The sequence below is a fragment of the Mus musculus genome, chromosome 17 (assembly GCF_000001635.26).
Source record: "Mus musculus strain C57BL/6J chromosome 17, GRCm38.p6 C57BL/6J".
NCBI lineage: Eukaryota > Metazoa > Chordata > Mammalia > Rodentia > Muridae > Mus > Mus musculus.
In genome coordinates, this window is record NC_000083.6 from 15,831,292 (window position 1) to 15,847,475 (window position 16,184).

Consider the following 16,184-nt stretch of genomic DNA (forward strand, 5'->3'; position numbering starts at 1 on the left):
CTCAAAAGCACGTCCCTCCAACTATCCTCTAGGGTCTTCCTACTGCGTGTAACTGTGAAGGAGGTGACAGGGATGGTCCTCTGGACGTGTGCGAGCACAAGAGGGTTATCGTTCCTGTCCACCTGAGGTGCCAATATGACTTGGCTTCACGTCGAGAGAAAGGGTAGAAAGAAACCCCTTAGACCCAAATGAGAAAGTGTATTGTAAAAGAACTGGCTCAGGAAATGTTTCAGGACGACGTCCTTTGCATCCCGTGGAAGGAGATGGGGGAGGGGAGATCGAGCTATGTTCTCCAGGGTGATTCTTTTTTTTTTTTTTTTAATAATACAAAGTAAATTATGATTTTATTGTGAAATTCTCATAGATGGAAAATTAAATTGAATATTTATTCTGTCCATTTTTCAATTTACAATAATCTTACCACTTATTTTTGTACCATGTATTTCAATTGTCTGTTTAGTGAAAAATAAACCTGTAATTTCTGGCTTATTTTTAGTTTAATATTTTATCATTAAAGACCTCCAGGGTGATTCTTGAGCTTCATAGATAGTTAGCGGCAGCTCACTCATTCTAGAACAAGAGTGCGGTTTTGTTTTGTTTTCTTTAGTTAAGACAAAACTCTAAGCATCTGGGCTCAGGTAGTTAGTTAATCCTTATCCTCCCCAGATCGCCTTCTCTCCACTAACCTTTACCTGCAGTTTCTCCATCTAACGGTAGGGGCAGCATAGGGTAGTATAAAAAAGGGCGGGACTTCGAGGGTTTAACTTCTGAACCTTGGGTTCACTATCAAGAAAAATGTGGAAGGTTGAGGACTCAGAACTCCCAGGTTCAGAAATTCAATAACAAAAGACCCCTCGTCATATTCCCTGTCTGGATTTTTGCATTTCATTTTCCGTTATCTTCTCTAAATACCAATCAAATTGGGGAGAAAACCAAACCAAACCAAACCAAACCAAACCAAACAAAAATACCTTGAGTCCGTTTAAGGTGTCTGTAAGATACACTGGAACCTGCTCTATTTGGTATTGAGAACAACAACAACAACAACAACAACAACAACAACAACAAAAGGTGGCGGTGGTGGTGTTGGGCTCAGTTAGTGGTCCTACAGAAACAGGAATTTTAATGTCCCCACTTGTTTTGCCTTTGAAAAGCCACTTGAGCAATCAGCCCAGCAGAGCTTTAATTTAGAAACTAAAGCCTAGTCTCCTGTGTTTTTCCTTCTCCTTCTACCAACACAAAGACAAGCTGCTGCATAGCATAATGTTGAAAACGAGTTCAAAGGAAATCCAGAGAGTCAGCTCAGAAGGCGACTTCTGATGCAGCCCAGTTCTTCACTCCTCTGCACAGCTAGCTAGACTTCACATAAACACAGACACAAATCATCACAATCCCCTTTTCCATAATACTGGCCGATGCAAAAATGGATGCCAATTGTTATGCAAATCGCCTCAGCTTGTATTTATTTAAATGATACATTTAACTTTTCCACAGTCTCGTTTTTTTTTTTTTTTTTTGTCCCACTTTGAAAGCTTGGGCTTTAGTCCCCTCTGTGGTCATCTGTGCCTTATTTCCTTGTAGAGTTTTTGAAATTAATGCACAAAAAGGCTGAAATTTCATGACGTGCTAGTCTGTCTGTCTTTCTTTCTTTCTTTTCTTAGATCATCTGAATTTTCTAATCCTTCTTTACAGGTTACCTAGACCATTTTTGATTAAGAAAACTGTAGAAAGTTGGTAACTGTCACACACAGATGCCGGTTGGTGGCACATGTCAGTTTTCCAGATTTGTGCTTTGTGGGGTATCTGAATACACTGCACCAGGTTATGGTAGATTTTAGTCCACAGGTCGATTTTCCCCCATTTTTTTTAAAAATGTAAACCCTAAAGTATTCTTACAGAATTTTCTACGGTACTTAGAGAATTCTTCAGCTAGGTCAGCCCAGAGTGGGTACGGAGGCTGGGGCTGTTCACCAGTGCTGCCAGGGGCTGAATTGCTTGGCCAGTCTTGGTGGCTAGGTTCCAGTTTTCAGCAGTAATTACCTGCAGACAGATCTGCCCCTTTTCATCAATGTCAGGGTGGTAGATCTTTGTTTTAAATGTGATGTTGGGTGGTTTGAGTGGATACTTTGCTGGAAAGTTTATTTCAGTTCTGAAGGCATCATATGGAGGGCCGTCAGGAACAATAAGCCCTTGTCAAGTCAGTCAATTACGTTTGTCAACCTGGGTGTTAGGGAAGATTTCATCCCACATTTTCAGGTCTCTTCACACTCCTTCATCAGCCTCCTGCTGGCTGCCATCTATGAAGTGCTGCTTAGAAACTATACATCTCATCTCCTGTTTAAACAAAACCTAAAACCATGCCTAGCTTTTACTAGCAATATACACTTTTTAAAATAGAACTAGTAAGGAGAATTTCCTTGAGTTCAAATTTATGGGGAAGAGACATGACAGCTTATAATGCAAGTATATATTGTTTAATGATTAAATCAAGGTTGTTTGACATTTCCATTTCCTCTAACAAGTGTCTCAACACACAGGATAAGAAGCCCCCCTCTTAAAAAATATTTGTACACATTTATGGATTAAAGCATGATATTTTAGTACAGGAATACAGCATGTATTGATCAAATCAGGATAATTAATGTTTCCATTTCAGCATGACTTTGTGTTTAAGTACTCCTCATGTTAGAAAATAAAAATTTGTTCGAAAATAAATAGTAGTGAGAAATGTGAACTTTGAAAATTGTGTTGCTATTATGTAAAAATTTTAACTTAGAAATGATAATTACATATATTTATCATGACAACACAATGCTTTGGAGTAGGTATACATTGTAGAATGCCTAAATTTAATATCGACTTGATATGCTTAGGGTTTATTGTTTTGGAGGGGATGAGAATATTTACCATCTAGTCTCAGTGATTTTTTTTAAGAGTTCCTTCAGGTTGTTATTAGCTATGGTCAATTATATTGTATAACAGTTCAACTTCAACACTCCCACTGTCTCATTCACATAGGCTAAAATATTTAAGTGTCTAATTAGATCTTGGATGTTCCATCAATAAAAGGATATGACTTGTGTTTTTCATCATCAAATTTTTTTTTCTTTTTTTCTCTTGGATATTTTGTTTATTTACATTTCAAATGTTATCATTGTTCCTGGTTTCTCCTCTGCAAACCTCCTATCCCTCTCCCACTGCTTCTATGAAGGTGCTTCCCCATCCACCCACCCACTCTCACCTCACTGCCCTAGCATTCCCCTACACTGGGGCATCTATCCTTCACAGGACCAAGATCCTCCCCTCCCATTGATAAGGCCATCCTCTGCTACATATGCCGCTGGAGCCATGTATACTCTTTAGTTGGTGGTTTAGGCCCTGGGAGCTCTGAGGGGTCTGGTTGGTTGATATTGTTGTTCTTCCTATAAGGTTGCAAACCCCTTAAGCTCCTTCCTTCAGTCCTTCCCCTAACTCCTACATTGGGGGCCTTGTGCTCAGTCTGATGGTTGACTGCGGGCCACATCTGTATTGCATAGGCTCTGGCAGAGCCTATCAGGGGATAGCTATACCAGGCTCCTGTTAGCAAGCACTTCTTGGCATCAGCAGTAGTGTCTGGGTTTGGTGGCTGCATAAGGGATGGATTCCTAGGTGGGGCAATTTCTGGATGACCTTTCCTTCAGTCTCTGCTCCAGTCTTTGTCCCTGTATTTCCTTTAGACAGGAGCAATTCTAGGCTAATATTTTGGAGATGGGTGGGTGGTCCCATCCCTCAATCAGGGGCCATGCCCATCCTCTGGATATGGTCTCTACAGGTTCTCTCTCTCCTTTGTTGGGTATTTCAGCTAAAGTCATCCCCATTGGGTCCTGGGAGCCTCTTGTTTCTTGGCTTTTGGGACTTTCTGGTGGTTATGCCCAGTTCCCCATCCCCCATTGCTACACACCTCTGTTCAATTTCCTGACCCTCTGTACATCTCCCCAGTCTCCTCCCCTACTTGATCCTGCCCCCCTTTTCCCTCTCCTCCTTCTCTCTTCCTCTCAAGTCCCTTCTATCCTCTACCTCCCGTGATTATTTTGTTCCCCCTTCTAAATAGGACTGATGCACCCACACTTTGGTCTTCCTTCTTTGTGAGCTTCATATGGTCTGTAAATTGTATCTTGGATATTCTGAGCCTTTTGCTCAGTGTGTTCTTTTGTTACCTCTCTCAGAATGATATTTCCTAGTTCCATCCATCTACCTGCGAATTTCATGAAGTCATTGTTTTTAATAGCTGAGTAGTACTACATTGTGTACTTTTCTGTATCCATTCATCTGTTGAGGGACATCTAGGTTCTTTCCAGCTTCTGGCTATTTTAAGTAAGGCTGCTATGAACATAGTGGAGCATGTGTTCTTGTTATATGTTTGAGCATCTTTTGGGTATATGCCCAGGAGTGGTATAGCTGAATCTTCCCGTAGTACTATGTCAAATTTTCTGAGGAACCACCAGACTGATTTTCAGAGTGGTTGTTCCAGCTTGCAATCCCACCAACAATGGGCGAATGTTCCTCTTTCTCCACATCCTTGCCAGCATCTGCTGTCACCTGAGTTTTTGATCTTAGCCATTCTGACTGGTGTGAGGTGGAATCTCAGGGTTGTTTTGATTTGCATTTCCCTGATGACTAAGGATGGTGAATATTTCTTTAGGTGCTTCTCAGCCATTTGAGATTCCTCAGTTGAAAATTCTTTGTTTAGCTCTCTACCCCATTTTTAAATGTGGTTATTTGATTCTCTAGAGTCTAACTTCTTGAGTTCTTTTTATATATTGGACATTAGCCCTCTATTGGATGTAAGATTGTTAAAGATCTTTTCCCAATCTGTTGGTTGCCTTTTTGTCTTATTGACAGTGTCCTTTGCCTTACAGAAGTTTTGCAATTTTATGAGGTCCCATTTGTCGATTCTTGATCTTAGAGCATAAGCCATTGGTGTTCTGTTCAAGAAAATTTCCCCTGTGCCCATGTGCTCAAGGCTCTTCCCCACTTCCTTTTTCTTTCTTTCTTTCTTTCTTTCTTTCTTTCTTTCTTTCTTTCTTTCTTTCTTTCTTTCTTCCTTCCTTCCTTCCTTCCTTCCTTTCTTTCTTTTTAAAGATTTATTTACTTATTATATGTAAGTACACTGTAGCTGTCTTCAGACACTCCAGAAGAGGGCATCAGATCTTGTTATGGATGGTTGTGAGCCACCATGTGGGTGCTGGGATTTGAACTTAGGACCTTTGAAAGAGCTGTCAGTGCTCTTACCCGCTGAGCCATCTCGCCAGCCCTCTTCCCCACTTTCTCTTCTATTAGTTTCAGTGTATCTGATTTTATGTGTGATCCTTTATCCACTTGGACTTGAGCTTTGTACAGGGAAATAAGAATGGATCAATTTGCATTCTTCTACATGTTGACTGCCAGTTGAACCAGTACCATTTGTTGAAAATGCTGTCTTTTTTCCACTGGATGGTTTTAGCTCCTTTGTCAATGATCATGTGACCATAGGTGTGTGGGTTCATTTCTGGATTTTCAATTCTATTCCATTGATCTTCCTGCCTGTCTCTGTACCAATACCATGCATTTTTTTTTTAATCATGATTGCTCTGTAGTACAGCTTGAGGTCAGGCATTCCACCAGAGGTTCTTCTATTGTTGAGAATCGTTTTACTAACCTGAGATTTTTGTTATTCCAAATGAATTTGAAAATTGTTCTTTCTAACTCTATGAAGAATTGAACTGGAATTTTGATGGGGATTGCATTGATTCTGTAGATTGCTTTAGGTAAGATGGCCATTTTTTACTATATTAATCCTGCCAATCCATGAGCATAGGAGATCTTTCCATCTTCTGAGATCTTCTATTTCTTTCTTCAGGAACTTAAAGTTCTTGTCATACAGATCTTTCAATTGCTTGGTTAGAGTCACACCAAGATATTTTATATTATTTGTGAGTATTGTGAAGGGTGTCGCTTCCCTAATTTCTTTCTCAGCCTGTTTATCCTCTGAGTATAGGAAGGCTACTGATTCGTTTGAGTTCATTTTATATCCATCCACTTTGCTGAAATTGTTTATCAGCTGTAGGAGTTCTCTGGTGGAATTTTTGGGGTCACTTAAGTGTACTATCATATCATCTGCAAATAATGATATTTTGACTTCTTCCTTTTCAATTTTTATCCCTTTGACTTCCTTTTGTTGTCTAATTGCTCTGGCTAGGACTTCAAGTATTGTATTGAATAGATAAGAAGAGAGTGGGAAAAATATGAAACAGTTCACAAATTTGTGTGTCATCCTTGCGCAGGGACCATGCTAATCTTCTCTGTGTTATTCCAATTTTAGTATATGTACTGCCAAAGATAGCACCATCCTCAAAATCTTTATCTTGCTTAAAGCTACACAATCCTTACAGCCTCAACTTATGTTCATGTTCCCTCCTCTTAAAGCAACACAAATAAATCAAAGATAGGCATAGGAAGGAATGATAGTGACAAGGAGGTGACATTTGCTTCCATGTTTGCTTTCTAAGCATGGGGACCTGAGCTGGATCCTTAGAATATGAACACACACACACACACACACACACACACACACACACACACACACACTATATGGGATAAGAAGTCCCTTTTTCCCCCAGTAAAATTCCTTTATTATTTTTCTAGTGACTGTTAAGAAATGTTTACTGATACAGTTTGGGGAATATCAATTTAATGGTGATGAAATTTTAAATTTTAATAAGACTAGCTAGTGCATCAAGTACTCCAATTGTAAATGCCATAGCTTGCTTAGTTTTTGACGTTTTTGCAATTTCCCTTCTGTAAATCGTGGGCATCTTCTCTATTATCAAGAAATACAAGGAGCTGGAGAGATGACTCAATAGTTCAAATTGCTCCCCACTTTCCCAGAGGACCCAAGTTCTGTTCCCAGAACCACGTCAGGTGTCTTACACCTTAGGTTTAGGGCAGTTGAGGCCCTTTTCTGACCTTCGTTGGCCCTTCTAGACAAAAAAAAAAAAAGAAACATATGGACCTTTTGTTTTTGTTTTTCTTGTATTTCTTCTCATATGTATGTTTTGTGTGTGTGTGTGTGTGTGTGTGTGTGTGTGTGTGTGTGTACTTGCACATGTGTGTATCTGTGAGTGCAGGCTAGTGGTCAAATTCAGGTATTGCTCCTCAGACGCCATCTGTTGGGTACTAGCCTCAGGTCATGAAGAACTGAGTAAGGCAGTACTGGGCAACAGCCTCTCATCATACAGACTTGCTTGGCTCCAGCCCAACCTGTCTGCTTCACCTGCAGAAACAATATGTCCTGATATGGAAAACAGCCCATCCTGCTCCCAACTCAAACCACACAAAGTAGCTCTAACTTCCTGGTAGCTACCTATGCATATAGGTAGATCTCCCAGCCGCTGTAAATGTACTCAACCTGCATCCTATGGAAAGCTTGGACTCCCTCACTGTTCTAATGCAGAAGTCTCAGCCTGATGAAATCAAGACTGTCGGCTTCTCTGCCCCACTTTTTTTTTTTTTTCTTCTTGAGACAAGGTCTCTCTCTTGGTGGAGAACTTAACAATTATGATATACAACCTAGTTGGCCTGTGAGTTCCAGGGGACCATGTAGCCTCCCTTGGAGCACTGAGGCTACAAGTGCAGACCACCATGCCTTTTAAATGTATGTAGTGGGGATTAAATTCAGGCTTCCATAGCAAGCTCTTAGCCTTCGAAGCCTCCCCCTTATCTTTCTTGCTCTTCTTTTCTTTGCTTGCATGTTTTGTTGAAAATCTTTGAACCATTTTCAGAGGATGCCCAGCTCAGTAGCCCAGTTATTAACTCATAATATTTGAGAATTATTATTGCTAACATTATTCTGCACTAAATAGTAACAGGTCTAATAATATGATTAGTAAGCCATATAATATTTGTAAATAATAGATAACATGCTACTTGAAGTATGATGTAATAAATATGTTTTAGTTAAATCTTATTGAAGTTTACATTTTTATCTTATGGGCTTAATGTTCAAACTGAATGAAAAAGATAGACTTTCCTTTAAATTTAAGATGGTAAAAATTTACTTTACTTCTTACCCTACTGTACAAGGAGCCAAAATAGCTTTCTTGAATCACTTTTTGTAGTGGTTAAAGTATGGAATTCTGTAAAATTGTAAATGCGAAATATAAAACTTGTAGTCACAGAGATAAGGAACAAAAGGAAGTGTAAGTGTGTTGTGGATAGCTCTGTGGGAATGGACTGACCTCGAATGCACGAGGCCCGAAGTATGATTTCCCCAGCAGAAAAATAAAATAGTAAGCAAATAAGTAATACAAATCTTATGTTCTATTAGTATTATAAGCCTGATAGTCAAAGGAAATCCTACAGTGCTAATGTGTTCCTACAGAGGCACATAATGAAACAGATACGTGGATGCATATTAAATTAACAAAGTCATAATTCATGAGGAATATGCAAATAAAGAGAAAATTGACAATTTCTTTGAAGTATCATGAGAAAATATTTTTGGGTTCTTTTACTGTAAGGAAAACTTGATTTGTTGTTTAGCCATCCACCTCTCTGGAAGGTAGTAGAAGAGAGAGATTAGGAACTCTTTCGATTATATCTGCAGACTACAGTTGGAGACTAATTCGACTCACACATGCAGAATATTTTTAGATCTTGTAAGTCTTGAGGAAAACCTGTGCCAAAGGCTACACATGCTACACTTTGTCTATGACAAGAGAGCTCTGAGAAGCTGATGAAGAACCTTTGTAGAAAAGTGAGTAGTGAAGACGCTGCACATACACGAAACCATTTAGACCAGCCAGCATCACTCAGAGCTTCGTTCACAGACAAAATCTCTATCCCTACATTCACCTCTATTCCTAACGGCCAGAACATTACAGAGAAACGGCAAATGGAAGATACTACAATCAGTCTTTAAAGTACCACAAAAATGGGGACCCTGTGTTCCATCCAATAGCTGACTGTGAGCATCCACTTCTGTGTTTGCCAGGCCCTGGCATAGCCTCGCAAGAGACAGCTATATCAGGGTCCTTTCAGCAACATCTTGGTGGCGTATGCAATGGTGTCTGTGTTTGGAGGCTGATTATGGGATGGATCCCCGGGTGTGGCAGTCTCTAGATGGTCCATCCTTTCGTCTCAGCTCCAAACTTTGTCTCTGTAACTCCTTCCATGGATGTTTTGTTCCCAATTCTAAGAAGGGGCAAAGTGACCACACTTTGGTCTTCATTCTTCTTGAGTTTCATGAGTTTTGCAACTAGAGAAAGTACCCAAGGAGCTAAAGGGGTCTGCAACCCTATAGGAGGAACAACAACATGAACTAACCAGTACCTCCAGAGCTCGTATCTCTAGCTACCTATGTAGCAGAAGATGGCCTAGTTGGCCATTATTGGGAAGAGAGGCCCCTTGGTCTTGCAAACTTTATATACCTCAGTACAGGGGAACACCAGGGCCAAGAAGTGGGAGTGGGTGGGTAGGGGAGTATGTGTGGGGGAGGGTATGGGGGACTTTTGGGATAGCATTTGGCATGTAAATGAAGAAAATACCTAATTAAAAAAAGAATATATTGCCGGGCGTGGTGGCTCATGCCTTTAACCCCAGCACTCGGGAGGCAGAGGCAGGCGGATTTCTGAGTTCGAGGCCAGTTTGGTCTACAGAGTGAGTTCCAGGACAGCCAGGGCTACACAGAGAAACCCTGCCTCGAAAAATTAAAAAAAAAAAAGAATATATATATATATATATATATATATATATATGTATATACACATATATACATATATATACACATATAAAGAATATACATATATTCTTTAGTTCTAAATGTTTATTGGAAAAAAAAGTACCACAAAACGTGTGTGTGAAACAGAAAACTGGATATCCTTTATTCTAAGAGCCGATTGTACTCATTAATAGTTTAAATTAGGAAAAGCAATTGAGTATACTTTAATATACAGATAAAATGTATCTAGACCAATACTATAAAAATTGCAAGTATATTTTAAGATAACTCGATAAATTATACTTAGTACATAGAAATCATTGTAGAAATTATTACGAATGTACAAATATTAAACGTTCTCCTTTTTTCTTCTCATATTTGAGCCTTATAAGCTATTTGAGCCACACAGAGGCCTCAGGTAGTATTCAGTGCCAGAATCAAGTTGATAATGGACAAAGAGGAAACAGTACATGCTAATAAGATGTTTACAACAAAACTCTGGAGAATATAGGAGTAGGGCGTGATGCAAAAGATGGCAGCTTGGGAGCAGGAAGGGATTGTCTGAGGTCTGGGCTCTTGCTAGTGACTTGTTTTGCACTCATCAGCTGTCACAGCTGGAATTGTCTATCACTGAAGAATGTCAGGAATGTATGATTGGCTAGGACTTCTATTTGAAACAAGTTTTCTTTTCCTCAAGACCCTGAAGGAATGGGAGGTGAGGAACCATACCTTTCTGTTTCTTGGAAAGGATTTCACATCTTTCATATTTGCTCCTTGTGAAAGAACGAATCTGACACAAGTCAAACCTTACTTGTTTCATTAGTCAATGCTGATTTTGTTTTGTTTTGCTTTCAGATGGAGTCTTGCTTTGTAGTGAAGAACCATCCTCCCTCCATCTTCGGCTTATAAAAGCCATCTTATAGTAAAGACAAAGTAGGTTCATTCCTGTTTATGATGAAACCTATTTCTAAAGGATTGGGCTTTGCCCCACTGATAAGTTATTTTTCTGCCAGTGAAGTGAGCCAGTTCAGGCCAGATTTGATTATATTAAATGCAGGTTTATTGGGAAGCTGCTTTGGGGTGAATTCACTGGCCCCAAGGAGGCCAGTGAATGGGAAGGGAAGAGAGGAGAGGGGGAAGAGAAAGACAGAAAGAACACAAGCTCAGAGATAGAGACAGAGACAGAGACAGAGACAGAGACAGAGGGTGAGAGAGGAGGGGAAGATAGAGGGGATACCAAAATGGATTATATAGAAAGGAGCATCTGGGGGAAATACAGCCCAGCCCCTGGGCTGGAAAGTGCATTGTTGACGGCAGGATATGCTAGGTAGGGATGAAGGGATACTGGGAGAACCTGGAAGCCAGATCTGCTTTGGTATGTTAAGATAGGCACCTCAGTCCCTGTCCCAGGGTCTGAAACTAAACCCCTCCCTACAACCTTAACTACAAATGGTTCTGTACTGTCTTTTCCATGACTGGCAATCATGTCTTTATTTCAAAAAGTTAAAACCTCTAGAGAAAATCTCTTGTGAACTGTGTATAAACATTACCTGACAATAAAGAAGCCTATGGCCAATGAGCTAAAGCAGGAAACAGGAGATGGGACATCCGTCGTCAGGGATAGAGAATTCTAGAAAATAATCAGCGATGAGGGAGATTTGCCCCTGGACCGCTGAGGAGACAGACGTAAGAAGAAACCAGTCACATAGCTGAACCCAGTTTAAAATAAAAGGGATAACTAAGTTAAGAGCTAGTTGTAAAACAAGGTAAAGTTTATGGCCTAAGCACTTATTAATAAATAATTAGTTTCAGATTTCTGGGAATTAAGTGGTTGGGAAGGACAGCCTAAAATTTACAGTAACCATCTTGCAACCCTACCTTTTGTTTCAAAAAGGTCGTTATGGCTATCTTCTTATGGTTACCTGTTGTTACAATCACTTTGCAATCATGTCTTTGTTTCAGGAGAAACAAATCAAACAGACAAGCAAAGCTGACCAGCAGTCTTTGTGCATCTCTTGGCTTCCTTGTGCTTCTTCTTATGGCAATTTAGGCTGATTTTCTTTAGCTACAAAGTGTGATGTCAATCAAATCTCATATTCTGGTGTACAATTTCTAGGTCTGTTTGGGTTCCAAACAACCTTAAAAGTCATGCTTTTGCTTTCTTAAAAATTCCAAAGCTGGAGTATGGTGATGCATATATCTTTGGTCTAAGCCCTTAAAAGCAGGGGGATTGAAAGTTCAAAGCCAGCCAGTGTGACATATCAAGACACTGCAAACAAGCAAATACATACTCGAGTAGTAAACCATCTCAACAAAACGCAACTTGAAATTTTATTCTTTTTTTTCCTTTTTGTTATTTGTAAGAGGATATTTCTAAGCACGAGGACTAAAAATGATGTGATACATTTTAAATTAAATGGAAGAACTCTGTTACCTCTCTCATTACCCTCCTTTGTTCTGTGAATACAGGCACTTGACAACATATTTGGAGCTTTGCAATCATCTACCCCTTGGCCTCCGATCTGGCAGGTGTATAGTTAGCATCTTCATGCTATAATTTAAAGATGTACAAAACCACACTGGATTTATGAATTTAAAACATGGCTTTGATTCCATCACTACTGCATGAATTCTTAATCGACTCATAGCAGAATGCTGGATACTTTTCTTTTATTGGAAATAGATTTTCTTTATACAATATATTCTGATTACTGTTTCTTCTTCCTCTACTCCTTCCCTTCCCATCAGGCTCTACGTTCTTTCTGTCTTTCATTAGAAACCCAACAGGCTATTTGAAGCTGGGCTTTGGTGGCACATGCCTTTAATCCCAGCACTTGGGAGGTAGAGGCAGGCAAATTTCTGAGTTCAAGGACAGCCTGGTCTACAGAGTGAGTGCCCGGACAGCCAGGGCTATACAGAGAAACCCTGTCTCGAACCCCCACCACCCCCAAAAAAAAACCCCCAAAACCCAAAAAACCAACAAGCATCTAAGGGGTAATAAGATAAAATAAAATTTTAAGTAAAACAAAAGCAAAGACATTGAAATAGGACAAAACAAACAAACAGAAGGAGACGAGCTCACAAAAAGACACAAGATAGAGACTCAGAGACATGCTCTTTGCACATTCAGGAATCTCATGTAAACATAAAACTGGAGGCCATCATATATATACAAGAGACCTATAGTATAAAAATAGGTAAGTAAGTGAAAAATGAAAAAGGGAATATACTGAAAAAAGACCCTGGCATGACATGAGACAAGAAACCTCCAAAGATATTCTTGAGTTCGTTTTCTGTTGGCCATCTACAGCTGGGCATTGGGCTTACCCTTAAGAGTAGTTTGTTTCCCCAGAGAAACTTCCTTGAGAAAAACTAAAATTTCATTTTTGTGGTGGTTTGAATATACTTGGCCCAGGGAGTGGCACTATTAGGAGGAGTAGCCTTGTTGGAATAGGTGTGGACTTGTTGGAGGAAGTGTATCATTGGGGGCGTGGGCTTTGAGGCTGTCCTCCTAGCTGCCTAGAAGTCAGTCTTTGTCTGATTTCCTTTGGAACAAGACTAGAACTCTCAGCAAATTCTCTAGCTTCTTCATGCTTCCCTCCTTGAGGATAATGGACTGAACCTCTGAACCTGTATGCTATTCCCAATTAAATGTTGTTTTTATAAGAGTTGCCTTGGTCATGGTGTCTGTTCACAGTAGTAAAACCCTAACTAAGACAGAAGCTGGGCCGGGCAGTGGTGGCGCATGCCTTTAATCCCAGCACTTGGGAGGTAGAGGCAGATGGATTTCTGGGTTCGAGGTCAGCCTGGTCTACAAAGTGAGTTCCAGGACAGCCAGGGCTACACAGAGAAACCCTGTCTCGAAAAAAACAAAACAAAACAAAACAAAACAAAACAAAACAAAACGACAGAAGCTGGTACCAGTGACTGGGATATTGTTGTGGTAGGGCTGACCATGCTTTTGTTTGGAGGTATGTAGATTTTGGGACTTTGTAAAGCAGTGGAATCCTTTAAGTAGGGCTTAATGGGCCATTCTAGTAGAAACATGGAAGACAGTGTTCTTGAGGGTATTTTGAACTATAGGGTCCTAGCTCAAGAGGTTTTAGAGGAAAATGTGGTAATCTATACAAAGGTACACTATTCAGCTATTAAAAACAAAGACATCATGAATTTTGCAGGCAAGTGGATGGAACTTTTAGAAAATAATCATCCTGGAACAAGTGCTCCTCCTCCCCTCCTCCGTGTGCGCAAGATGGTGGCGTACAACTTGACTACTTGCATCACACACTTTCTGTATCGGTATCTGGTCTTTTGGCTTTTTGAGTTTCTCTCTGTGAAAGAGATTTATAATGAAAAAGAATTATTGCAAGGAAAATTGGATCTTCTTAGTGATACCAATATGGTGGACTTTGCTGTGGATGTCTACAAAAACCTTTATTCTGATGATATCCCTCATGCTTTGAGAGAAAAAAGAACCACAGTTGTTGTGCAGCTGAGACAGCTCCAGGCAAACAGAACCAATTATGAAGATGTTTGAAGATCCAGAAACTACAAGGCAGATGTAGTCAACCAGGGATGGCCGGATGTTATTTGACTACCTGGCAGACAAGCATGGGTTTAAGCAAGAGGGCTTATTTATATACACTCTACAGATACGCAAAATTCCAGTATGAGTGTGGAAATTACTCTGGAGCAGCCAAGTATCTTTACTTCTTTAGAGTTTTGGTTCCAGCAACAAATAGAATTGCTTTAGGTTCACTCTGGGGGAAAATGGCCTCTGAAATCTTAATGCAGAATTGGGATGCAGCCACAGAAGACCTTAGTCCATCAAAAGAGACCATAGACAATAATTCTGTGAGTTCTCCACTCCAGTCTCTTTAGCAGAGAACATGGCTTATTCATTGGTCTTTATTTGTTTTTTATTTTTTCAACCATCCAAAAGGTCGTGACAATATTATTGATCTTTTCCTTTACCAACCATAGTACCTTAATGCAATTCAGACAATGTGTCCACATATTCTCCTCTATTTGACCACTGCCGTCACAACCAGCGAAAATGTGCGGAAACACCGGCAGATGGGAAAAGATCTAGTGAAAGTTACTCAACAGGAGTCTTACACGCATAAAGACCCAATTACAGAATTTGTTGAATGCCTATATGTTAACTTTGATTTTGACGGGGCTCAGAAAAAGCTGGGAGAATGTGAATCGTGGATGACTTCTTCCTGGTAGCGTGTCTTGAGGACTTCATTGAGAATTTCCGTCTCTTCATATTTGAGACTTTTTGTCGTATCCACCAGTGTATCAGCATTAAGATGTTAGCAGATAAACTGAATATGACTCCAGAAGAAGCTGAAAGATGGATTGGGAATTTGATTAGAAATGCAAGGTTGGATGCCAAGATTGATTCTAAACTAGGTCATGTGGTAATGGGCAACAATGCAGTCTCGCCCTACCAGCAAGTGATAGAAAAGACTAAACGTCTTTCTGTTAGAAGTCAAATGTTGCCCATGAATATTGAAAAGAAACTCAATCAGAGCAGCAGATCCGAGGCTCCCAGCTGGGCAGCCCAAGACTCTGGCTTCTATTAAAGGATTATAAAGAAAAGAAGAAAAGTAACCATTATAAAGAAAATAGTTACTGTGTCCTTCACTTACTTGTGTAAGTGGAAGACACAGTAACCATTGTGTATAAAGGATGACATACAGTTTTAGAAGCAATTAACACATTTGCTACAAATTTTGAAGAATTTGAATAAAATTGGTCATGATTCATTAAAAAAAAAAAGAAAGAAAGAAAGAAAAGAAAAGAATCATCCCAGACCCAGAAAGACATGCATGGTGTATCCTCACTTATAGGTGGATATTAGCTGTAAAGTACAGGATAACCATGCTAAAATCAACAGACTCAAAGAATCTAAGCAATAAAGAGGGCCAAGAGGAGGATCCGTGAGTCTCACTGTGAAATAAAATAGACATTGGAGGTGGATAGAGGGCAAGAACTGGGTGGGAGAGGGGTGAACATAGGAATGAGGATGGGGATCAGGTGTGAGAGAAGGCTGGGAGTGAGTATGGCAATGGGGGGGTATATCTGGGAATAATGGGAGAACTGTATGGGGGAGATTCTGGGGAGCCTATTAAGGTGACACTAGTGAGACACCTACCAGTGGAGGATATGGAAGCCTATAGCCTTTGTAACAGCCTGCTTTGCTTAAGGGTTCCCCTGGGATCCTTTGACTAACAAGTTGATTATGTGTAACTCATTTCAGGTGATGAATCTTTATTTGTTATTCTTTTAGAGTCTGTAGAACATCTATCCAGGCCCTTCTGGCTTTTAGAGATTTCCCTGAAAAGTCAGGTTTAATTCTGATAGATCTACCAATGTATGTAATTTGATCCTTTTCCTTTACAGCTTTTAATATTCGCTGCTTGTTCTGTATGTTTAGTGC

At 39.9% G+C, this 16,184-nt stretch overlaps 1 non-coding gene and 2 pseudogenes across 1 annotated transcript; 1 reads left to right on the top strand and 2 right to left on the bottom strand.

The window, feature by feature from the left end:
- Nucleotides 1–1,834: 1,834 nt before the first annotated feature.
- Nucleotides 1,835–2,350, bottom strand: Gm3292 (annotated as a pseudogene).
- Nucleotides 2,351–6,257: 3,907 nt separating this feature from the next.
- Gm25598 lies at nucleotides 6,258–6,364 on the bottom strand. The gene has a single exon (XR_003952467.1). It is a non-coding gene; the product is annotated as a U6 spliceosomal RNA (small nuclear RNA).
- On the top strand, nucleotides 13,951–15,512 carry Eif3s6-ps3 (eukaryotic translation initiation factor 3, subunit 6, pseudogene 3; annotated as a pseudogene).